General features: G+C 38.6%; 1 protein-coding gene across 1 annotated transcript in view; it reads left to right on the forward strand.

The window, feature by feature from the left end:
* The window catches only part of CNTN5 (contactin 5), a 750,248-nt gene that overhangs the window by 373,913 nt on the left and 349,771 nt on the right, over positions 1 to 26,564 (forward strand). The window lies entirely within an intron of this gene.

Here is a 26,564-nt window from a genome sequence, read left to right on the forward strand (position 1 = left end):
GGATAAATAATTACAAACTTCAGGAAGATAACCAGGTACAGTCCGTTGGAAGAACGCCAACCAAGATAAACCTCCTCTAGGAATAAAACACTAATTTGTCTCCAGCATTTGCTAGCACGCAGGTCCAAACTCTTATTCAGTTGTCACACCTGCAACCCATGAAGAGGATCATGGCCCTCTTCTCCTGAGTAGAACACATTTTTCCCTGATCCTCTCCTCCCTGCATGCCCTAGGATGGATAGGGGATGGGCCGGAGTCCTCCTCTGACTGCTCAGCCGGCCTCTGCCTTTCCCCAGCCTCCTCCACCACCTCCGGAGCAACACTTCCACTCCCTGTTGGCTGTTCCTCCTCTCCCTCAGAATCAGTCTCCACTAGGGGCATAACAGGTACATTCCATTCCATCCCATCAAATTTGAAGAAGCTTCCTTAAACATAGCTACCAATCCTTCTCACACAGAGACTGATAACTGCTCCATGATGTTCATGGAGGAGTCTTCCCAACCTCCCCCTGGAGAAGTTGGAAACTGAACTTGGAATGTCTAGGAAATTGAAGAGGTCTCTACTATTAAGTCTTCCAGAAACCACATATCTTTAAAAAATATATATGAAAGTATGCTAGTATTATATCCTGGAAGGGAGATGGATGGATATTATAGACTTATAAATAATAAACTGGACATATATCTATATATCTAAGCATATGTGAGACCTGTGTAGAGTGTCCTACCAAAAATCTCTTTAACTTTAGCAGTTTTGTTCTGTGTATGTGCAACATTTAGAAGATTGTGGAGTCCTTGATGCTATCTGAGCTTCGATGCTTGCTTGCAGACATTTCATTACCCAAGTAGGTAACATCATCATTGCTACTGAGATTGGGGTTTCTTTTTGTACAAGAATCCCTGCCATTGTTGGTGAGGGTGCGGTTTTCTTCTTGGTAGTCATTACAATATTGCTTTCTGATTGATTGTTTGTCTACTTTATTGGGTGCCTCCTTGTAGTCCTTTGATTAAGGTAACAGTTTACTACTTGATTGTTTGCCTTCTAAATGTTAATCATTGCAAGCTAGTATATACCAACAAAGAGCAAACCCCACAATCACAAGCACTGATGATATTACCTAGTTGGACAATAAAACATTGCAAGCAGACAGTTCTATCCTGAGATACATGCATTCTCTTCCATTTGGTATTTGGAAAATTGTCATATCGGATGGATGACACTTGTTCTAATTCACATATTATTTTAGGAAAGGACAGATTTGGTTGATTGATTGGTTTGTACCAGAATCTACAAATATCAGTTTTCTCAAGTATTCATTTATAAAGCAGGAGACATACAGTTTGGGAACTGAATGGTGAAAATGCAGAAGGGGTATGTGCTTCTTTTGTCTCTGTTTTAACAGATTTTCATCTGTTGCTCTTTTCCCATTTCTCATGTGGTGTTAGTTCACAAAATGGCCAGTGGGTGTCATACAGAAAATGTACAGAGAACGCCTATCCCACAATAAACAAAATCTCATTTGCCCTCTGACACCTACCTAAAACTTGGCTTTGTGTTATATAGAAAGGACATGTGGTTTGTAAAATTGTCTGCTTCATACTGAATAGGAGTGAAACATTTATTTTTCTTCACAATAAAAGAGAGATGGGAAAAGAAAGGAGAGAAAAAACAGTATACTTTGCTGCAGCTGGTAACCCCCAGATTGGCAAAATATTATTTCCGTCCCATGTAGAGGACACCAAACTGGGAAATCAGCCTTAGAATGACAAAGAAAAGCAATTATGAGCGTTTTTCTTTCCTTCTTTTTTCTTTCTTTTCCTTTTCTATCACTACTCATGTGCTTCTGACTTAGTGATAGCAGGAATTTTTCATCATTCTTCTTGTTTCATAAAATTACAACCCCACAATGGTGCGATTAAAAAAAAAAAAAAACCAGAACGGATATTAAGATGCCAAGGAAGTCTGGCAGCTTTAATTCTTGTTTCTTTCTTTACTTTTGACCTACTTGCTTATTTACTGATTTTATTCCTTACAAACATATAATTTGCTTATTTACTGATTTTATTCCTTACAAACATATAATTTGCACCATCATTTATTGAACAGCAACTGCAAAAGTCAATTTGAAATATTTCAAACATTAAAAATGAATGCTCTCTATATGAACAGGATCAGATAACAAGCTCAAAACAACAATGGATTGGTCTGTGGAAATGGCCTTGGGAGACAGGAGAGGGGCCTGCAGACTGGACAGCCGGTGTACAGGAAGTATTATATTAAATTCTACCCTTCTCAGAGTGTCTCTGTGAGTGAGATGTATGGTCTATACATTTGATATATAAAATAAATTTCAGCCAACAGAAGGGGGAATGGCATGGGAAATGTCTCAGACGTTTGACCCCAGTTTTCTGGAGAAGGAAATGAAAGAAGAAATATTTTCAATCTTCTAAGATTCTGTTTATGTAACCTTACAACAAAAAGATACTTTTGGTTGTGCTTCTTCTCCTGACTACCTCAAAGGGCTAATGTATTTGTTTAATACAGGTAGTCCTCGACTTACAACCAATTGAGTCCAAAAAGTGAGACAGTTGTTAAGGGAGTTTTGCCCCATTTTATAACCTTTCTTAACACGGTTGCAAGCAAATCAGTGCTGTTGTTAAGTTAGTAACATTAAGTGACATGGTTGTTAACCTTTTTTGCCACATTTGCTAAGTGAATCACTGCAGTTGTTACCTTAGTAACGCAGTTGTAACATGAATCTGGCTTCCCCATTGTCCTTGCTTGTCAGAAGGTCACAAAAGGGGATCGGGTGACCCCAAGATGCTGCAACCATCATAAATATGAACCAGTTGCTAAGAATCTGGTTTTTTTTCATCACATGACCGTAGGGGTGCTGCAATGGCCATAAGTGTGAAAAACGGTCATAAGCAGTGGTGGGATTCAAAAGTGGTGGGCGTGTCTTGGTGGGCATGTTGTGTCTTGGTGGGCGTGGCTTGCTGGGCGTGGCAGGGGAAGGATATTGTAAAATCTCCATTCCCTCTCCACTCCTGGGCGAAGGTTACTGCAAAATCCCATTCCCTCCCCACCCCACTAACCTGCTTTCCAGCTCTGTTTTCCTGTGCAGGGCAACAAAAGAAGACCCAGCTAATCAGCTGGGACTCGGGAGGCAGAGAATAGATGGGGGGTGGGGCCAACCAGAGGTGGTATTTTCTGTTTCTCCGAACTACTCAAAATTTCCACTACTGGTTCTCCAGAACTGGCCAGAACCTGCTGAAAACCACCTCTGGTTGTAAGTTACTTTTTCCAGTTCCACTGTAACTTTGAATGGTCATTAAACAAATGGTTATAACCATCGTCAGGAGTACCTGAATGCCGGTAGAAAGGGTGAGAGAGTTTATAGAACAAGGAGGTGGCAAAAGGCAATGGAGATGAAATTCCAACTCAGGTCACCTTGTGAGGAGTTTGTAGTAGAGAGAAAGCTGCAGCGTGCAACGTATTTCACACATTGTGGGTTGCTGCAGTAAAAATTAGAAGCTGAATAAAGCAAGAGAGAAAATAAAAGGGTCTGGAGATTTTCTTTAAGAGGAAGCAAAAAGGAGCTATGAAAAGGAATCCATGCAAATAGTGAGTAAAACGGATAAATAACAGAGTAAATAGATGGATAGGGGAGGCTATTACTTAAAGTAAATACAGTACCATCAAAATTCAAGATGTTTTACAAAATAACTCAAATGAAGGCTCTTGCCTGGTATGGCAGCCTGTATAAACTGTGCCTTGCCACAGTGAAAGCAAATACATGAAAGAGAGAGGGAGATATGCAGTATTAGGGTGGAGGGAGCATATTTTCTCTCCGTTATGCATACTGGATTTATTTTCTGGAGGAGTAAGGGGCCGGTCTTTGCAAGTAAGTCGGTATTATGACTAAAAGGACTACGAGGAGGTGACTATAAAGAAATCAATGAGAAGATGGAGTGAGACCATCAAGGAAGTAGTATTGATAAAAAGATATAAACTTAATGCAGGGATATAAAGTAAGCCAGTTGTGAACTGCATAAAAGAACGATCTGTTTAAATGGCAGCTTGGCTTTATTGAAAGGCTTCCTAATGCTTCTATATGGTAGGAGAACTTGCAGAAAAAGCTGAAGTCCACTCTGGAGACTACATACACAGTGCACACCATTAAGATTTCTCCAGAAAAGTACAGGTGAATCTCCTTAATGAAGGCTTAATGAAAATCTGAAAAGAGGCATTAATAATTGGGTAGAAAGAGGAATCAATCACCAAGGAATAGCATATAATAAATATAGCCATGGAATTATGGCGATGATTTCAGATAGTCTAACGGCAAGGGTGTTAAACTCGATTTCATTGAGGGTCGCATCAGGATTGTGTTTGACCTCAGAGGGCCTGGGATGGGTGTGGCTGGGGGTGCCATAGTGGGTGTGGCCAGCCTGACATCACTCATGTTGGGGGCACCTGTGGTGTCCAAGTGCTAAGGCAGGACTTCCCTTAGACCCACCCAACTTCCTTCCTTCCTTCCTTCCTTCCTTCCTTCCTTCCTTCCTTCCTTCCTTTTCTTCTTACTTCCCCTCTTTCCTTATTTTTCCTTCCTTGTTCTCTTCTCATCTTTCCTTCTTTTTCTTTTCCCCCTTTCTCCTTTCTTGCATGCTCAAATGCAAAAGAGGAAACATTTCTCCTTTTGTTTTGATTTTAGTTTGTTTTTGCTAGCTCTCTGCCCGTGAAACCAGAGCTCGGGAGGCACCCAGCACCCCATTTTTACTGGTAGAGGGCCACAGGAGGCTGTTATAGGCAAAAATGGGGGACGGGGGTACACATGCCCACCCCAAGCTCCATTTTCACTAGCAGAGGCACCACAGGCTGGTCCTTTGCTGATTCCAGGCCGGTCCTGCAGACCAGATCTAAGCACCCTGCATACCAAATCCAAGCCACGGGCCTTGAGTTTGATATCCCTGTTCTAAGGGTTCTATGCAAAGTGAGGTTGGTATAGGATGTTAAATACAACAAAAAGACCTGAATGACAAGGAACAACAACAAAAGCAAAAGCAGCATGTTAGCTCTCTGTTTAGGATAGAGAAATATTCAGAAAACAACTTAAACTGGTATTTAAAAGAGAAAAATGCATAATTAGGAGCTTTGAAGATATTCATATGCATAGATATGAGATGGAGGGTCCGGGCTAAGTAACAATACTTGTAAAAATATACTTGAATAGCAGTTGATTATATACTGAAAGTGAAGCAGGTATGCAAAGAAATGGAGAAAATGTAAAATAATTTTAAGACGCATTTATTGAAATACAGCTTCAAAATCATGAGGAGTAACCGTCCCAGTTTGCTCCGTGTTAGACAAATCTCAAATTAAACATACATTTTGAATACTGTATTGCCTATTCAGAGAAAGGGAAATAAGATAATCAGGGAGTTAGGATCAGGTTTAGGGTTAAGGTAAGCATTTGGGCTGCTTCCTTATTAGTGAAGAGAAGGACTAGGAGTAACATGATAACAGTGTTCCAATATTTGAGGGAGAGGAGTGGGTCAACCTATTTTCCAAGGCCAGACAAGGAACAATGGATGGAAACTGATCAAGGAGAGATTCAACCTAGAAATAAAGAGAAATTTTTTCTGACAGTGAGAGCAATCAACCAATGGAATATCTTGTCTTCAGAAGTTGTGGGAGCATCATCGCTGGAAGCTTTCAAGAAGTGATTGAACTGCCATTTGTCAGAAATGGTAATAGGGTCTCCTGCTTGAGCAAGGGATTGGAGTAGATAACCTATAAAGTCTGTTGTATCTGGGAGGATGGTTCAAGAACGGAGGCAAGACTCAGACAGTAACTAAAGCTCTTTATTTGTGACTTCAGATCTGAGCAACTAAACCCAGCCACAGCAGCCCCTTTTATAGGGCTGGCTGCGGCTAGGCAGCCAAGGAAGGCGATTTGAGTTTGCCGCTCTTGGCAGGGCCAATCGCGGCAGCCCGTTTACTGGCCAATCGCATCAGTCTATGGCGACCAATCACTATCGGCTTTCAGCGGGCCAATCAGATTTGGAGGCTACGAGCCTGCTAGTCTGGAACAAAGTCCCTTCCAACTTTTTTTTAATTCTGTATTCAATTTCCTGTCACTGAAATCATAGAACGTCTATCCTTATTTCTATTATTTGAACTTGATGCTTATAATATGCTAACGGTCACATTTCCTAAGGATTTCAGGGAAGGGATGGGAGATGGTGTGACCCAGCATCATCTCCTATGCTGAGCTTTGCATTGACCCCTGACTTTGTGGAATTGATTGATTGATTCCATGTCATCCAGTTGCTGTTGGCTCTTAGTAACCACATAGATATTCTCCATGATGATTTGTCCCTCACCTATTCTTTCAGGTCTTCTAAAGGTGGCTCCATCACTGTTGTCACTGAGTCCATCCACCTTGTTCTGGCTAGCCTCTTCTCTTCTTTCCTCCCGGTTCTCCCAGCATTAGAGCCTTCTCTACAGAACTAAGTTTTCACATAACACATCCAAATTCCTTTGCAAACTTGAGAAATAAAAAAATAGATGAAGAAATATCCCAAATGATAAATATCCGCTTGAAATCTTCTAAGGCAACCCAAGATTGTCAGCTCAGAAATGGCTGGTTTTTCTGTTTCACTGATAGGAAAACTGTTTGAAATGGCTAACAAATACGCTGCTTGGGATTCGTGAAGAAAGATTGAAAGCTGCTTTGTTTGTTTGGTTTTAGTTGTTACCCATGGGAAGAAAACATTAAGAAACAATATTATATATATTATGTTCATTACATAAGTGAAGTTGTTACATGGTAGAAAGCCAAGTTTTGTGCTCTGTTGTTCCAGAATATAAGAGATAATGAAATTACAGGATGACAGATTCTAATAGCAATAGCATTTAGATTTATATATAGCTTCACATTGCTTTACAGCTCTCTCTAAGCAGTTTATAGAGTCAGCATATTGCCCCCAACAATCTGGGTCCTCATTTTACTGATCTCGGAAGGATGAAAAGCTGGGTCAACCTTGAGCCAGTCAGGATCAAACACGTGGTTGTAGGCAGATTTAGCCTGCAATACAGCATTCTAATCACTGTGCCATCACAGTTCCATACAATATCAATCGGTACCTCTCAGACTGATGACTTAATATGTTTATTTTGGGGGCAAACTGATGAAGGGGTACTACATTCATCCCTTTGAGTGATGAAAGTAGAGATGAAAAAAAAAAGGATTTAAATACAAGATTTTTTAAAAAGTACTATACTTTCCAGCTTTGCTTATGCTGCCATAAATGATGAAAACTCTATTCCAATATCCCTGAAGGTACCAGAATGAGAAAAGCTAATTTAACAAAAGCAAAAAGTAGGTAAGATGTTCTGGCTAAGATGCTCTGCGCATAATCATTTTTAGGAAAGGTACTTAAGTATCTGATATTTTGAGTAGCTTCTAATTGGAGTTTTTTCCTTCGTGGTAATATTTCTGGCCTTCGGCCAATTTATGTGTCAGTATTTCTGGTCTTCAGTTAATTTATCAGTGAGACGTAATTGTCATATCTTTAGAAATAAATGAAGTGGGAAAATGTAATCTACTGTTCAGTCCAGCACAGAATGAAGAACCCTTATACCATTCAAAGCCAGAGTTAACAGGAAACAGTTGTCCTGCAAAGCACTGCTTCTGTCAAGCAGAGTGGTTGGATAAGTAGCTTTTCTCTATCACAGGGGTGTCAAACTCAAGGCCCGTGGGCCAGAGTTAGCCTGTGGGGTGCTTAGATCTGGCCCGCAGGACTGCCTTGGAAACAGTGAAGGACCAGCCTGCGGTGCCTCTGCCAGCAAAAACAGAGCTCAGAAGGGCTGCGTGCAGCCCTCACAAGCTCCATTTTCACTGGCAGAAGGTTTCAGGAGGCTGTCGCAGATGAAAACGGAGCTCAGGAGCCTGTTTTTGCTGGCAGAACACTTGAGCTGCCACATGAGTGGCCCTGACATGAGTGATGTCAAGCTGGCCACGCCCACCCTGGCCACACCCACTCTAGCCCACTGAGATTAAACACAACCTTGATGCGGCCCTCAGTTAAATTGAGTTTGACACCCCTGCTCTTTCCAGGTGCACTAGGAGACCAAATGGGGGGTTTCCTCACTGGATGTGGCTGCTGGATTGAGGGCAAACTCTACCACCCCGCCCCCCATCTGTTGCTTTCTGCCCTCCACCATCCATCTTTCCAGTTATCATATTGATGTACAGGTAGTTCTTGACTTACAATAATTCATTCAGTGACTGATCAAAGTTACATCAGCATTAAAAAAATGACTTATTAATAGAATAGAATAGAACAGAACAGAACAGAACAGAACAGAATAGAATAGAATAGAATAGAATAGAATAGAATAGAATAACAGAGTTGGAAGGGACCTTGGAGGTCTTCTAGTCCAACCCCCTGCCTAGGCAGGAAACCCTATACTATTTCAGACAACTGTTCATCCAACATTTTTTTAAAAACTTCCAGTGCTGGAGCATTCACAACTTCTGGAAGCAAACTGTTCTAACTGACAGGAAAATTCTCCTTAGTTCTAAGCTGCTTCTATCCTTGATTAGTTTCCACCCAATTGGACTTTCTCATTTTTTCTTTGAAGATGTTTTTTCAGCCTTGAGCTGAAGAAGCTTCTTGGATGAGAAGCAAAACATCTTCAAAGGAAAAACAAGAAAAGTCCAGTTGCCTCTTGAAAAAGCACTTGTGGGACAACTATGACCTGGATGACTGAGAATCTCCATATCTTTTTTCACACTTATGACTTGCTGCATCCTCATGGTCACATGATCAAAATTCAGGTGCTTAGCAATTGATTCATACTTATGAGGGTTCCAGAGTCCTGGGATCGTGTGATCACCTTTTGGATCTTATGACAAGCAAAATCAATGAGGAATCCCAAATTCACTTAAAGCTGGTAACCGTGTTTAACAACTTCAGGGATTCAGTTAACAACCATGACAAGAAAGATCATAGAATAGGGCAAAGCTTGCTTAACAAAGGTCTTTCTTAATAACAGTAATTTTGGGCTCAGTTATGGTCGTAAGTCTAGGACTATCTGTATTTTCATTGTGTTACTTTTTCATCGCTTATTTCATCATTTCTATTATTTTACTTCTCTTCTGTTTACACTCCTTTCATATTATTCCTTGTTACTACTGTAACCTGCCTGGAGTAGCCTCAAGTAAGATAGGCAGTAACTAAATCTGACACATAAATAAATAATGTGAAAAGCCTGAAGAGTTTTCAGCCAAAGCTTTGCAACTCTGCCCTGTAGCATGACTGATCATCCTCCATTGCAAATAGCTGATTTTTTTAATTGATTGATTATCCTGATGCGTCCTGGCAGGAGTACATAATATACACTCAAGAGGATATCAAGTATCTCTTTCTCCCCACAGTCGATATGCTTTGAACTGAGAAAAACATACAATGAAATAAAGGAAGAAGGAAAAAGTCTGTCTGGGAAATTCAATGCATCACATGCCTTTCACTGGTGTCCATTCCAATGACTCCATCTTCTTATTGAAGATGCTTTAAGCATGATGGACCACCGTGAAAGCAATACCTTAAATACAACCCATGAGAATGCTACTATTTGTGCCTGCTCTGCATTAGCAGATGATGGACTATGGCTGATTGCACACCTTGTAAGGTAGTATTGTAGAATTCTATAACCCCTGCAAGTAGTAGCAAGTAGTAGCATCTAAATGTAGGTCAACAATCTTGTGATGCAAATTATAGTGTTAGATAGATAGAATAACAGAGTTGGAAGGGACATTGGAGGTCTTCTAGTCCAACCCCCTGCTTAGGCAGGAAACCCTATACCATTTCAGACAAATGGTTGTCCAACCTCTTCTTAAAAACTTCCAGTGTTGGAGCATTTACAACTTCTGGAGGCAAGTTGTTCCACTGATTAATTGTTCAGTCAGTAAATTTCTTCTTAGTTCTAGGTTGCTTCTCTCCTTGATTAGTTTCCATCTATTGTTTCTTGTCCTGCCTTCTGGTGCTTTGGAGAATAGCTTGACTCCCTCTTCTTTGGGGCAGCCCCTGAGATATTGGAACACTGCTTTCATGTCACCCCAATCCTTCTTTTCATTAAACTAGACATACCCAATTCTAGCAACCATTCTTTATGTTTTAGCCTCCAGTCTCCAATCATCTTTGTTGTTCTTCTCTGCACTCTTCCTAGAGTCTCAACATCTTTTTTACATTGTGGTGACCAAAACTGGATGCAGTATTCCAAGTGTGGCCTTACTAAGACATTATAAAGTAGTATTAACACTTCAAATTATCTTGATTCTATGCATCTGTTAATGCAGCCTAAAACTGTGATGGCTTTTTTGGTAGCTGCAGCACACAGCTGGCTCATATTTAAATGATTGTCCTCTAGGACTCCAAGATCCCTCTCAGTTTCTGCTAAAAATATTATAGGTTTCCCAGGATGTTAGTTTGTTGCTAAGTGCTTGGCACGGCACCTAGGAATCAGCCACCCTTGTTACTCTGCAAATGCATGACAAAAGACCCCAGGGCAGAGATGGTATTCAGCAGGTTCTGACCAGTTCTGGAGAACTGGTAGCGGACATTTTGAGTAGTTCGGAGAACTGGCAAATACCACCTCTGATTGGCCCTGCCCACATCTATTCTCTGCCTCCCAAGTCCCAGCTGATTGGCTGGGTCTTCTTTTGCTGCCCTGCACAGGAGAATGAAGCTGGAAAGCAGGTTAGTAGGGTGGGGAGGGAATGGAGATTTTACAGTATCCTTCCCCTGCCATGCCCACCAAGCCACACCACGCCCACCAGGCCATGCCCACAGAACCAGTAGTAAAAAAAATTGAATCCCACCACTGCCCCAGGGTGTATCTCTACTTGGATACTCTCAGGTGGAAAGCAAATGTGGAGATTATCCACTTAGTTCAATACCAAGATAAATATACCAATGGATTGTTTCCTTCCTGGAAAGTTTTTTATATATAGATTATCAATTATATTTCACTGAATCCCCAAATAAATGTGGGACTGAGGAAGCTGTCATTACAAGCCTCACTGTTGAATTACTTCTTGCCTTGCAGGTAATTTTACAACTTTACTTGCTTCAACACAGAGTGGCAGTGTTACTAAGTGGAATTGGCTGATTTAATCATGTAATGCTAGTACTTTGTCAGCTGCACCAAGTACCAATCCATTCCTGGCCAATTCAAAGTATTAAAGTTAAGCTTTAAAGCCTTGTAGCCTAATTCAAGGAATATATATATTAATTATTGCAGGTACTTTTATGTCACCTCAATTTTTTTTTAAAGTGATTTTAAGCAGCTTTTAAAAATAATATGCAAGCCATATTCCCAATCCTTATAGGTAGACCAGGTTAGGAAACAGAGTCTACAAGAAATCCTTTTTTTGATGTAGGCTATAATAACAGAATTTTGAAAGTCTGTATTTCCATTTTCTTCTATTTTATATAAAAAGCCTTTTCCTTACACTATTTTGTTCTTCATGTTTTCCTAATCTACCTCAAATTCTAAAAGTACTGGGAAGAAATCTCATAACCATCACCATTATTATCATCATTAACATACTCTTCTTCCCAGAATAAGGAAATGTGGGAAAGGAGATTGCTGGTAACTTGACATATTGGTCTACCTACTGTTGGTAGGTACTCAACCTATAGCTTTATGAAGAATTTTGCTTCATAGGAAGCATTTTATTCACTGGACATGACACAATAGAATCCTTACTAGAGATGAGTGAAGTACTTCCCAAAAGCTGCTTCATGGAGCAGTGTGACCCCTTACTTCTAAAAAGGAAGTGAATTGGCTCTCCAGTTGTCTTCTCCATCTGTTTCAGTAACTGGAAGAGGTTTTAAACAGAATAACAGATAAATAGATAACAGATAAATAGATAAGTAGATAACAGATAACAGATAAGCAGAGTTGGAAGGGACCTTGTAGGTCATCTAGTCCAACCTCCCCACCCAAGCAGAGACCCTACACCATTTTTGACAAATGGCAGTCCAATCTCTTCTTGAAAGTCTCAAGTGATGGCGCTTCCACAATTTCGAAGGGCAAGCTGTTCCATTGGTTGATTGTTCTCAATGTCAGAAAGTTTCTCCTTATTTCCAGATTAAATCTCTCCTTGTTCAGTTTCCATCCATTATTCCTTGTCTGGCCTTCAGGTGCTTCAGAAAATAGCTTGACCTCTTCCTCTCTGTGGCAGCTCCTCAAATACTGGAACACTGCTATTATGTCTCCCCTGATCCTTCTCTTCACTAGACTAGCCATGCCCAGTTCCTACACCCTTTCTTCATATGTTTTAGTCTCCAGTCCCCTAATCATCCTGGTTATTCTTCTCTGTACTCTTTCTAGAGTCTCAAAATCTTTTTATAATATGGTGAACAAAACTGGATGCACATACTCTAGGTGTGGTCTTACTAAGGCTTTATAGAGTGGTATTAGTACCTCCCTTGAGGAGCTGTGTGTAAATAGAAGCTGCTTCTCACACTTCCCTTCAACTGCTGGAAGCATTACTCAAAGCTTCAAGGAGATGTAAAGTCCTTTTCAAGCCAGGCTGTGTGATTACATTGTTTCAACAAGGAGAATTGTATTGCTTTATTCATGTGTGAAGCTGTCTAAAACAGGGCTGTCAAACTCAATTTCATTGAAGGCTGTATCAGAGTTGTGTTTGACTGTGGGGAGCTTGGTGAGTGTGGCCAGGGTGGGCGTGCACAGCACTCCCAAGCTCCGTTTTCACTGGCAGAGGCACTGCAGGCTGGTCCTTTGCTTTTTCCAAGGTGGCCCCACTGGCCAGATCTAAGCACCCCACGGGCTGGATGTAGCCTATGGGCCTTGAGTTTGACACCCCTGGTCTAAAAGATCTGTAAATTATGCAGACTATGCTATGTCCAAGCTGAGAAATTCAGTGAAAGCCGATAGCACAAGTATGAAAAAAATAGGTCTTCAGTCCATATATAGAAATAAATAATTAAAAATATAATCCAGCTCTTGACAGGCTCAATGCCCATAAGAAGCCTTTTAATGTTTCCTCTCCCAAATGCCTCTTACAAATAAAATGTCAAATCCATGGAAGATCTCACCTTCATAACAAATAAAGTTTTTAGGTAATTCAGTATAATGTGAAAGTTGGATCAGAGAAAAGGCAACATAAAACTGGATCTTTACTTTTGAGCTTACCGGGCTGTGTCTTTAAACCCTCAACATAATGGCGAGATTCTGAAAGAGTAAGCACAATATGATTAATTTATATCCCCATCAAGAAAGTATAGGATAGAGGAAATACAAGAATTAGTTACTTTCATAAATCTGATTTCTTCGATCAGAGTAATAAATCTCAGTTGCATTAGGCAGTAATAAAAAAGACAGTTCAAAATCCAAATAAAAGACTTACTGTCTCAAATCCATTATTTCCACCCAGTGAAGGTCATGTTTGTGTGAATAAAATTAGCATTCAGCAGCAACATCTTCATAGAATTGTGAAATTTCAAACATGGGATTTGTAAATGAAGACTCAATCATCCAAGCCAAAAGTACCTAAAAAGGTTAAATCATGGCAACCGGATCAAAATTTATTAAAACTGAGATGTTTCCAAGTAAAATTCTTCTTCAACTCTTGAATGGCAAAATATATTCTTCTTCAACTCTTGAATGGCAAGAGTTGGTTCATTCCAACGACTCTGTGACTCTCTGCCAACCGAAAATTTTCATTTTCACTGAAGAGGTTACTTGGATGTGTTGGAAGAAATAACCATCTGTTCCATTCAGTTCCAAGCTGGGAGAAAGACACTAGAAACATGGAGGATGATTGGAAAGATGGTTTAATGCAGAGGTGGTATTCAGCAGGTTCTGACCAGTTCTGGTGAACTGGTAGCAGAAATTTTGAGTAGTTCGAAGAACCAGCAAAAGCCACCTCTGATTATTCTCCATCTCCCAAGTCCCAGCTAATCAGCTGGGTCTTCTTTTGTTGCCCTGCACAGGAGAACGGAACTGGAAAGCAAGTTAGTGGGGTAGGGAGGAATGGGGATTTTGCATTAACCTTCCCCCAGGAGTGGGGAAGGAATGGATATTTTGCAGTATCCTTCCCCTGCCATGCCCACCAAGCCATGCCCACAGAATGGGTAGTAAAAATTTTTTGAATCCCACCACTGGTTTAATAATGAACAGAACCACCAAGCACAGGGTTCTCTGGTGCAGCTGAACAATTGGTTTGATGAGTACATGGATTTTTATAAGTTTCAGAGATGCTGCTGGGATGTGTGTGTGTGCAATGTCTGAAATGCCCTTAGGATAATGTGTAATATACTGAGCTCTGTATCTTCTGCTAAATGGTAGTGGGTTAATTCTATTATCTCCTGAAGGATGCATGTCCTGCTCTTAATCCCATCACCCTGGAGCTGAAGGTCATCTTCTTCTTCTTTTTTTGTAGATAAGCTGGCCCAGTCTTTTTTAATGGGCACAAAATATCTGCTGGGTAGGCATTAAGAAAGATTGAATCTGTTTTCTGCCTTTAAAAAATACATGTTTCTCCATTTCTCCCTTTGGGGAAATATAATATTCTGCCTTTTTTAAATATTGCTCAAAATATTTCATTCTTCTATGAGAGAGGGGTGGCTTCCCACAGATGAGTAATGAAATATCTCAAGTTTTAATAAACTTTGGTCCAGTTGCCATGATTTAATCATTTTAAAGATAAGCTTGGGATTTCAAATATAAGATCTGGAAGCCATTCCCCGAATGCGACTTTATTGAAATTGTGTAATTTTGCAGATCAAAAGAAGAAAGCCTCATGCTGTCTTGTTGGCCTTTCTTTTTCCCCATATATCCTTTTAAGCATGCATCACAAATCCCTTTTTATCTTATGAATTTGCGTATTTAGAACAATGACCATCACAGTTGCATGATCTCAATTTTGGCACATGACAATTAGTATAGGTTTACTGTGATTGGGGTCACATGGTCATCATTTGTGACTTTCCCAGCCAACTTCTGACAGGCAAAATCAATGGGAGAAGCCGAATTTTCTTAATAACCATGTGATTCTCTTAATGACCACAGGGGGAAAAAAAGTCATGAAATCAGGGATGGTTATGTGATGACTCACCTAATGATTGTATCCCTTAGCTATGGAAGTTGCAGTCTTCGTTCTGATCATAAATTGAGGACTACCTGTACTAAGAGAGAATAACTGGCTCCAATCACCCTCTAATTCCTCCAATTAGGGAATTTCCTAATCGAACAGGATTTAAATATTTGAATGGATTTAAATTTTCATCATAGTCAGAATAGTATATTGAGTTTCTAGTGTAAACCTTTGGAAATACCACCAATGCCACCAATGAATTAAGCAATGAAGTCATTTGTCTATGGAGATTCTCGGTCATCCAGGTCATACTATATCAAAGATGCTTTTGCAAAAGGAACTGGGCTATTTTTCCTCAAGAAAGAAAGAGAAAAAGAAGACTCTTTACTTCTCAAAACTTATGCAGCTTCTTGGATGAGAAGCAAAATATCTTCATCTTCCTCAAGGGCAAAAAGTCCAATCCCCCTTTGAAAAAGCACTTTTGAGACAATTGAAGTCATTTGTTTTTAAAAATAGAAATTTAAAATAAATTCTGAATAAAGACTATTAAAGAAAAAAATATGTTAGCAGGTGAATAAGGAACAATAATTAGAAAAGTACCTAATTTATCTGCATGAAAATACAATGTAATCTTAGTTCATTAATCCTTCAGGAATTCGTATTCCTTTGCCCAGGTCATCCCTTTTATTGCTTTGCGCTCAAATTGATTCATTGTCACCTTGATCATTCTGAAGTCAGTGTGTTGATATAAGCACATATATTTTTAAGAAGGAAGAAATAATGGTCTATATATGTTATCGTGCTAAGCAGTGTTTCAAATGGAAATCCAGCTTTAGATGTTTCAGCTAAATCTCCAGATTGAACCTATCTTCCAAATTGAGTAGATAATTTGAGGATTTCTTTTTAATTCATTCAGAAAATCATATCAACCAAGGTCACTAGTTCAAACAAAATATCCAGCCAAATAATTATTTTGAATAGTTTGAACAAATGTCTGATGCCCCTTGTTTGGGTATCAGTATTGATGGACAATATGAGGAATTCTTGAAATGTTGATGTAAATGAGCATACTGTTGAAAATAGTACGTTTCTAGCTAAGAATCTGGATTGAACTGAAAGGCACAAACATTAGGTTCCGTTCACAAGTATTAAACAGATGCTTGATTCACAAGTTTTGGACAAATTTGGCAGATTTAAAATGGATAACTTAACCTACTTTAAAGATCACACTATATTGATTACTACAGAGCAAAATATTCTAAGAAAACCTTTGTGTTTTTTTTGATACTGTCTAATGTGTAGTTGAAAAAAGAAATGAAGCAAATGAAACTTTCTGCTGTATTTAGCAATAAAAGATTTGAGGAAACATTTCACTCAGTTTCTCCCAGTGGTAGAGAAACTGTCTAATAGTTTTCTGAGGCTAATACTTTCCGTTCACTGCTTACTTCCCTCAGTTTCTCATGCCCTCTTGGTAAGTCTGCTCATTTCTGCTTCAGTGTCTCATTTTTCCTTGTATAAATTTGGTTTGTTCCTTTTCCATAATAGTTCTCATTTTAGAGTTCACATAAAAATTCATGTAGGCATTTTGCATATTTCTGTAAACAATTTTGGCTTGTTTGCAGTTTTACCTAATCTGTACATCAATCTATTACTTTTGTTCATAAATTAATTAAGGTTTAATCCCTGAGGAGAATTTTCCCCACCCATCTGCATTCCCAGTATTGTGCTGAAAGATTTTCTTTTTCTCTTAAGCACTAAAGTACCACAGAAAAGATAATACTTGTCCACTGGCATTCAGAAGCCACACCAGTCTTATTTTTATTTATTCAGTTGTATCCTGCTTTTATTATTTTTACAAATAATTCACAGTGGCAAACTTATCCAACACACCTTCCTCCTATTTTCCCACAATAACAACTGTGTGAGGTGAGAAAGAGTGACTGGTCACTCAGCTGGCTTTCATGGCTAAGGCAAGACTTGAACTCAGGGCCTCCTGCTTTCTAACCTGGTGCCTTAATCACCAGACCAAACAGGCTCTCATATTCAGAAGGTTCTAGTATTCTTCTGTTTGCTTGCTTTTCTAACAAACTGGTTCTGCGGGAAAATAAAACTGAAAATCCCTGGCATACATCCTGGGGAAGAAATATTAAAATAAAATCATATGATGAGATTTTTTTAACAATAGTATTTATTTTTCTATAATATGTAAAATGAACGAGTTAAAAGAAGCATATTAGCCTTTTCTCCAAAAAAACATTCCTTCTCGGAATTTAAGTGTTCTGAGAAATTTGAACTCATATCTCATTGTACCTCTTAGTAAATCAAAATTGTTTTGTAATTTAGAAGGGCTAGGGAAAAGACATCCAAAATCTTAAATAGAAAGAATATTTTTTTTCTTAACCAAAATACATGTTTAGAAACAGGCTAACACTTTTAAAATAAGACTTCGCTTCAGCCTCTCATTTCCAGAACCTGTTAAACCCTGCTTGTATTTAGAGCCATCAAAAAGAAATATTTCTCATCTGTGCAAAATGCATCATACTGTAAATAATTTATTGGTCTGTCTTTAGGGAGATAAGCTTTGCTAAAGACACCAAATTAATCATGGAACCAGTGGTGTTTGCCTGATGGTTTAAGAAATGAGAAACTGTAAAATTACAGAAAGCCCATCCCTTGTTCTCTCAGCATGCTGTTAATGGAAATTTCACAGTATCAAGAGAAAAAAAAAATTAGATGCATAACAATGAATTTATGATCTACATTGAAAGTGGCGCTGTGGGGCGCAGTGGTTAGAATGCAGTACTGCATGCTAACTCTGCCCGCTGCCAGGAGTTCAGTCCTGACCAGCTCATGGACTCAGCCTTCCATCTTTCCAAGGTTGGTAAAATGAGGACCCCCCAATTATTGGGGCCATAGGCTGACTCTGAGAGTGCTATAAAGCACTATGGAATGGTATATAAGTCTAAGTACTACTGCTATTGTTAATGCCGTGCTCCATAGTTTGTGCCATCACTCTGCTAAGCAATTAATTCCCACTTATGACTATAACCATGTTGTTTGTATATTTACAATTTATATTATTTTGTTTTTAGTATGATTTGATTGGTTATTAGTAACCTATGACTATCACTAAGTGTTGTATCTTATGATTCTTATGATACATATCTTGTGAATGTATTTTTTTTCTTTTATGTACACTGAAAGCATATGCACCAAAGACAAATTCCTTGTGTGTCCAATCACACTTGGCCAATAAAGAATTCTATTCTGTTCTGTTCTGTTGTGTTGTGTTCTGAGCCTCTGTGGTGCAGTGGTCAGAGTGCAGTACTGCAGGCTATTTCTGCTGACAGCCAGCTGCCTGTAAGTTGGCAGATCGAATCTCATCAGGCTCAAGGATGACTCATCCTTCCATCCTTCCGAGGTTGATAAAATGAGGACCCAGATTGTTGGGGACAATATGCTGACCCTGTAAACCACTTAGAGAGGGCTGTAAAGCACTATGAAGCAGTATATAAGTCTAAGTACTATTGCTATTGCTATTCTATCCTGAATGTGTGTTTGTGTGTGTGCGCATATGCATGTGTGCATAAATTGCACTGTATTGAATAATTCAGTTTAAAAACTTTGTCTAAGACTATAATCAAAACATTATTTTTTAAAAATCAAATACCAGTAAAGTCCAAGACTGGCATAGGCCCAGGCAAGGATTAGAAAATATTTGAAGGGAGTGTGGAAATTGAGAGCACGCATTGGTACTTTTATAACATTCACAAAATGACTGCTAAGATTATCAGCACTATTAAAAAAATCAGAAAATTAATAATACATAACAGGTCTTAGTATTTTATAGTGAAAATATAGAAGGTCATGGTTAGTTATGGTGAACAATGTCAATTAAAAATAGACACTCATATTGTCTTCATTAGCCATTCTAACTTGGCCCCAAAAGGTTAACCACTATTCCTTCCATTTCTATTTTTTAAGAATGCTTATCACTTCCAAATGAGGCCAAACATACTTTTAAAACTGAAAATGATACTACAAATACAAATAGTCTAGGAATCCAACCTGGCAATCATCAATATGGTACAGTGATATCTAAACCTGAGAAATTTGATGTGATTATTCATTCATTGCACGTGGTCAGTGAAGAAGGTTGCCAGAAATTTGATGGTGTCTAGCAGCTAGGTTGATTTCAAAAAAGGGTTGGAGTTGGAAGTCATGAGGATGAATTATTCATGACAGCAACTTGTCTTTGAAGATGACCTGCTGGGAATCTGGTGGATTTCTTTGTGCAGTTGAGAAAAAATGGTTGGACTAGATGGCCCAGGGACCCAATCCAGCAAAGCACTGTTTATGTTCTTACATTCCAGGAAGATTTGACATATTTTTCCTTTGGCTGTTATTGTTGCTAAGATCAGCTAAGTCATCAAACTTAATTAGTTAGAATGTTCTAAAGTTCTAAATGTCTTGTTGCCTTCAGCCAGCAAAATGAAAATGGAGACAGAGATTTTTAATATGTGTCTTCTTCTGGTCTTCTATTCTCAGCTAGAATAGCTGGTTTATTTCCTTCCATAGATTGTGGGTGTTTGTGTTGTTATGCTATGTTATGCTCTGCTACTCTATAAAATGTTTTTAATAACCTACAACCAGATAGAAAATAAGAAGAAAATGAATTTAAATGATGATTAGAAAACACTAAAATTACAGGATTACAGACAATAATGTCACTGTTTACCATTTTAGGAGCTGCTAAATATTTCCCTAAATTTTATAAGAAATATAGAGCTAGCAACCCTGAATAGTTAGGAAAGAAATAATGGCAGTTCAAGATTGCACTTGGAGATCAATATACTCCCCTATATAGTAAACATATGCCAAAATGTATTGAAGATTTAAGTAACATTGTTCCAGATGTCCATTTATATGCCATCTGCAGACTTCTGCAAATTGCAATGTAGGATTTCCTTTTAATTGCAATTTTTAAAATACAGCCATACTTAACATATATTATTTTATGGACAGCAATTGAAATACAGCAAGCAGACTTAATAACTCATATGCTCAACACAGCAGGTGGATTTTGCTTGGTTTTGTTAGAACATATATTCCAATCACGATAAAATTTATGACCCCTGCTGCCTTAAATGTAAACTAGCTTGCAATCAATTTGCTTTAATAAAATTAATGCTCAGCTGTAGAAGAAGAGATGAAGAGTTCTTTGATGCTTTTGTGCATGTGTAATGGGATGCAAGTATTACAGACTAAACATATCACATGTCAACAAAGAACTTTACCACTAAAGAAAGATTTAAGGTTGCATAGCTTCAATACATCAGTCGGATACCAAAATTTTAATTATCGTACAGGAGAGATTCAGAGATTTCTTTTTTTTTTTTTTCAAAAAAAGGGGGACTTCATAAACAACTTGTAAAATTATGCTTCCTGGATATTTAATTGAACTATCAGACAGACTCAATCGTTCTATCAAACAAAGAATTTCTACCCCAAAATAAGGTTGACCCCAGTTGCCTATGTATCCCAGGTTTTATATTTTGCATGCTAATTAAGTGGAATATACAACAAGCAACAATTACAACATTTGGGCAGGTTTCAGAATAGAAGAGCTGTGTATATCAAAATGCTTTACCTTGGCTTGATTGTACTTGGATTTCATAAGCAAAATTTCTACCCAAGAACTAGCATTTGTAAAAAAAAAAAATACTTATCAACAAGTATTCATATCTTTTGTTAGTTTCAGAACAACAGCTCTTCAACTATTTTTGTGGTTTGTGGGTCTCAGCTAAAACATTCTTATGGAGTCATTATTACTGAGTTTCTCATATAAAATTGATGTTATCCATTCAGTTGAGTCTGATTCTAGATGGGTCTCTCCCAGAGATGGTATTCAGCAGGTTCTGACCAGTTCTGGAGAACCGGTAGCGGAAATTTTGAGTAGTTCGGAGAACTGGCAAATACCACCTCTGACTCGAGATTTTACAGTATTCTTCCACTGCCACGCCCACCAGACCATGCCCACAGAACTGGTAGTAAAAATTTTTGAATCCCACCACTGAATGTAACCTCCTTATCACAAGACATCCACATCTGCTGCCAGCTAACCACAACAAAAATGAATCAGGCTTCCCCATTGATTTTTCTTGTCAGAAGGCTGCAAAAGGTGATCACATGACCCAAGGACATTATCATAAACATGAGTTTATAGTTGTCATAAACCTGAGTCAGTTGCAAGGCATCTAAAGTTTGATCCTGTGACCATAGCGACGCTGTGACAGTCGCAAGCGTGAAAAACAATCCTAAGTCACTTTTTTCAGTGCTGTTGGAACTTTGAATAGTCACTAAACAAACTGTTATAAATTGAGGACTACCTGTAATTTGACTGTATCCAAACTAAGAACTTAACTTCACTAATCAATCCCTATTCCAGTTATCTTTCTTTCAATTCAGGGTTCTTATCCTTGCTTGAAGGAGGATGAACTGGTGCGGTGGTTAGCCAGCAGCAGGTGTGGATGGCTGAGGAGAGCGAGGACTCAGATGAGGGGCCAGGACCATTAGGGAGTAGATTGCTGCCTTCAGAGATTGTAGGAGCTGGCAGTAGCGATGAGGAGGTTCCCGAGGAGTCTGTGCCAAGTGCATGTGTGCACAGGATTGCTCGGAGAAAAGAGCTACAACAGCATGGGCGACTTAGGAGCAAGGCTGCAAGGTAACAGCCCCTCCTTCAAGAAGATAAAAGCCAGCTGTGAAGTGAAGATTCTTTGCAGGAAGCAAGGGCGTTTTGAAACTCAGCCTTGTGGACATTACAGTATCTTAAGTTGGACTCTTGTGTTATGAAATATTTCTTAACTGTGATACTTGGCAGTCTCGTACAGTTTTGGCAAGATTTGTGCTTATCAAAGTTAATTACTTTGCAGCAGCCTTTTAACTAGTGATTTGTAAGACTCATTAAAAGGTTTTTGTTCCCTTTGATTATTGTTTGTCTTATTGGAAAAGGGTTTGGGTCAGAACAACTGGTGCTTCTTGTTATGTCCTGAGGACTCTAGGAGTTCTCACTCAGGTCCACTCACTTTGTGGGCGTTCTTCCCCCTTTCCTCATTGGTTGATTCTCTCCAGCAGCCAGCATTGTTGCACATGCTCTGGTTCAGCCTCATTGCTCAAACTTAACATTTTATTAAAGAATTGCATGTTTTCATTTCAAATCCACTGGACTATTTCTGATGAATTGCTGTCTAAGCCATAACACACTGCCCAGGGACTAACCTGATAGCTGACTTCCTGGAAGCTTCTGGCCAAGGCTTCAATAATATCCTAAAACTTAATAATGACACCTTTTCTAAAGCTAAATTTTGTGAGCAAAGTTTGGGGTTTGGCCCAAGGGAGGAGTGGGTGCCAATTCAGTCAAATCCACATATGAATAATAAACATCCTCCTTTATTATGGGCAGATTTGCAGATACTTAAGGTACTTAAGGTTCTATCTTGGAGTGAATAGGAAGTGCCCTATTGACATCAGACATACATCGGTCCTGATAACTGAAGTCAATTCTGCCTCACCAATATAAGGAAAAACAGCACAAAATGTTCTTTCTTCTCCTGGTTGGCTGAATATTTACATTTACTCTCTCATTACCAACTCAGTGTGTGTTTCCAGCTACTTTGCTTTTAGCTACTGCATTCGATTCCCTATCTGACTTGTCTGCTCCAATCTTTGTAAAGAATCTTCTCCTGCAAACTAACTGGAATATTAACAAATGAGGCCTGCAGTCTTTAGGAAAGGCATGGTAATCGCCAACAGAGCATCTGTAGAGTTGCCACCGTTATTTTTGTCTGCGGAGAAATTTGAAAGGAATTTGATGAGTTTCTGCTCAGGTGGGAATTCTCCCAGGAACTTAAAAAAGAATTTCGAGTTGATAAGAAACGTTCTTCAAAACATCTCACAGGGCTCTCTGACGTGGTTGGCTTCTGTTCCTTTTCTTTCTTTATTTACTTTTTAAAAGGTTTTTTGGTTTGGGGCTTTTCCATAATGAATCATACAAATGCTTTGCAAATCAATGGTTTTGTACATGAGGCTACTGTACCTGTGACCCAAAGAAGGCTGGAATGATGTGGATAAGGACGCAAAAATTATTTCCCCTTGCTGGGAATGGATTTGGATTTTCAGTCCAATAGACCATGAAAAGATAAATATCCAGCTAATGTTTATCTTTCATCTTGTCAAACAAAAGCAAAATCTGGTTCAATTTTCGAGAATTATGTAAGATCCTTTTGCTTTTACTTATGGTTACATAGTCAGTTCAGGCAGTGCTGAAGAAAATAAATAAATAAAGAATCTTATCCAAGTCTTTCCCAAGGATTCCATACTGTATTGAGCATGCATTTTTTCTCTATTAAAAAAAAAAATCTTTGTGTATTTTTTAAAAAGGACTACATTTTCCCCTTTTCTCCTAGAGACCAGTAATTTTATGTCTGCATATAGCCCTTCTTTAAGGGAGATAGGCAGTTAAGCAATGCAAAATATAAATAAATAAATACATACATACATACATACATACATACATAAAAAATATTATTATTATAGTGGGTCGCGCAACCAGGCAGATGTTTAAACAAGTGTTGGGAGAAATATCCATCTGGTTCGGTTCCAAGCAGGGGAGAAAGAGACTGGAAACATGGAGGCTGATTAGAAAGATAGTTTAATGATGAAGCAGAACCACCAAGCACATGATTCTCTGGTGCAGCTGAACACATGGAGTTAAGAGTGAGAGGTATTTATACCTTCTCTTGGGCTTTGCACTTGAACTTCCTGTTCCTGTGCAAGAACAGGTATTCTGTTGGCTGTTGTAGGGATCATAGCTAGCTCTGTCGCTTGTCTGAGAAGTTTGGTTGAAGTCTGGACTCTGTTGCAATGTCCTTAGGAGATTGTGCGATGTAGTGAGCTCTGCTGCTAGTGGGTTAATCCTATTACATCCTGGAAGGTCATGTCTAATCCTTACTCCCTGGAGCTGAAGGTGTTTTGCTTTTTAGATAGGCTGGCCCAATCTTTCTCAATGGCACAGAAATCTGCTGGGTGGAGGGAGGTTGAGTCTGCTTTCTGTCTTTTAAGAAAAACGTCTTTCTCCCCTTCTCATTTAGGGAAATATAACATTCTGTCTTTTTTAATATTCCTCAAAATATTTCATTCTTCTAGGAGGGTGTGTGTGCTAACTTTCTGCACAGGATTTATAATTATAATAGCATTTTAATCCATCTGTCCAGTATTTCCCAAGGACCTGGGAGAGACAGGTGTTATTGTTTAATAATATCAAAGGTATCATTGCAGGATGTAAGCTGTGCCAAGTAAAGCTGCCTTTTGTAATTGACAGATGATGATTTTGTCAATGCTGATAGTTGTACAGGTGGTACTCCAGATGTTTCTTTTGTTTTCTTTTGCCACAATAATTTTACTTCTATTCGCAGCTCTTGTGATATCTTGTGATATTTTTTTCCAGTTCTTTCTCTTCTCTTTTGCGGTCTCCTGGTTTTGCAATGTTCACAATGTAGGCTTTTTTAAATCTTTCTTATCAACAATTGTTAAGTCTGGGGTGTTCTGTGGCAGAAGCTTGGAATTCTAAAATACTAGAGCACTTCAGCTTCTTCATTTTGTATTACTTCATCTGTTCTTCCTGGCAGGCAAAGGGTATTTCTTGCAGGTATTTCAATACACTGTTGTTGCTACTTTATCATCCTGTTGTTTGCAATCAGTAGGTGCAATCTTTTTGCAGCAACTTACTAGGTGCTCCACTGTTTCTTCAGCTTTGCAAAGATAATATTTGCTGTCTGTTGCTGACTTCCCAATTTGTTGTCAAGGCTTGATCTTGTGCAGCTTCTCTCTTTTCTCCACTATTTTTGCTGTTATTACAAATTCTTTCATTTCAGCTGTTTCTTTATTCTTATCCACCTCTTTCAGCCAAGCTGCATTCTTGTTGTATATCTTTGGGTTGTGCCATCTGCATCCAGAACAGCACTGTTTCTTTTTGTCAGATGTTGACTGATTCATTGTAGTCTCTCCATTGATAGAATGATGGAAATGCTTCCAATTCCACTGAAATTCTAGGTTCTGTTTACAGTGTGCAGTTCAAGCTTCACATCTGCTGATCATCTTGGTTATAACTGGCATAAGAGCCATGATGGCGCCTTGATTAGAATGCAACATTGCAGGCTAATTCGGCTGACTGTCAATTACCAGGAGTTTGGCAGGTCAAGTCTTACTAGGTAAAGGTTGACTTGGCTTTCCATCCTTCCAAGATTGGTAAAATGAGGACCCAGATTGTAGGGGCCAATATAATGACTCTGTAAACTGCTTAGAGAGGGCTGTAAAGCACTGTGAAATGATATATAAGTCTAAGTGCTATTGCTATTTACTGCTGTGTTTTTTCCAGTGCTTCTTTGATCTTCCTTATTTCTAGATGATAGTTTTTAAATAGGTATTCTGTGCTCTTCTTAATTCTTCAACTTATCATTCATCTGTTCTTTATTGTTGTTTCTGAAGAGAGATGCTATCATCAATGTTGGAAAGGACAGATTTGTATGTCCAGGGAAAGGCAAGATTGAAAAAAATAATCACAAGAATTAAATATATTATGATTGGAAAAACCAAGTTATGAACTCAAGTGATTATATAATGCCGTCTGTAAACATTAAACAGTAAACATTAAAAAGGGCTGGCTAAAACATGAATTAGGAAACTTCCTAACTATGATATTTCTAATGACTTTGCAGCTTGAATTTCATGAAAAGAAAACAGAATTGGGGGGGGAGGGATTAACAATAGAATTATAAATCATTTCACAGTGCCTTAATTTGATATTATTTATGATACTAATCTATGCAATTTCTCCACTGCTGATAATACTTCATATACTTTTGTTTTAGTATATTCTCCCTTTGTCTGGTAGCTGGACTTCCTTTCCCTGCATGCTGTACAAACCACAGATGTGATAAAGGGCATAAATTAGATCATAGGGAAAACTTCCTTTCATTTCATATCTGTCTTTACTTAATATTTAATGTTAAACACTATTATCTTTTATCATGCCCACATGACCAATTGAGAGAGAAGGAAGTTGATGTTTTGGAGATAAATTAGCTTTATTGCTTGGTGTTCCTATGGCGCTCTAAATGAACGTTTCTGGTCTTTTTTTGTTGTTGGTATCCTACGGCTTCCAAAAATCTATTATACTCAACCATCTTCTGGCTATACTAGCTATGCATGTAGTCTCAAGAAATGAAAGCCTTTAAGAGATTTCATTGATACATTGATCAATTACAACTGGACTTGATTAAATCAGGGCTAATTGTAATCAGTATTCAGGGTAACTTTATTGGGCAGGGAAGAAAGCTCTGGCTATTTTTTTTTCTTTTTTTGTATTCAACGTT

The sequence above is a fragment of the Pseudonaja textilis genome, chromosome 7 (genome assembly GCF_049901715.1).
Source record: "Pseudonaja textilis isolate UNSWEBS1 chromosome 7, rPseTex1.2, whole genome shotgun sequence".
Classification (NCBI taxonomy): Eukaryota; Metazoa; Chordata; class Lepidosauria; order Squamata; family Elapidae; genus Pseudonaja; species Pseudonaja textilis.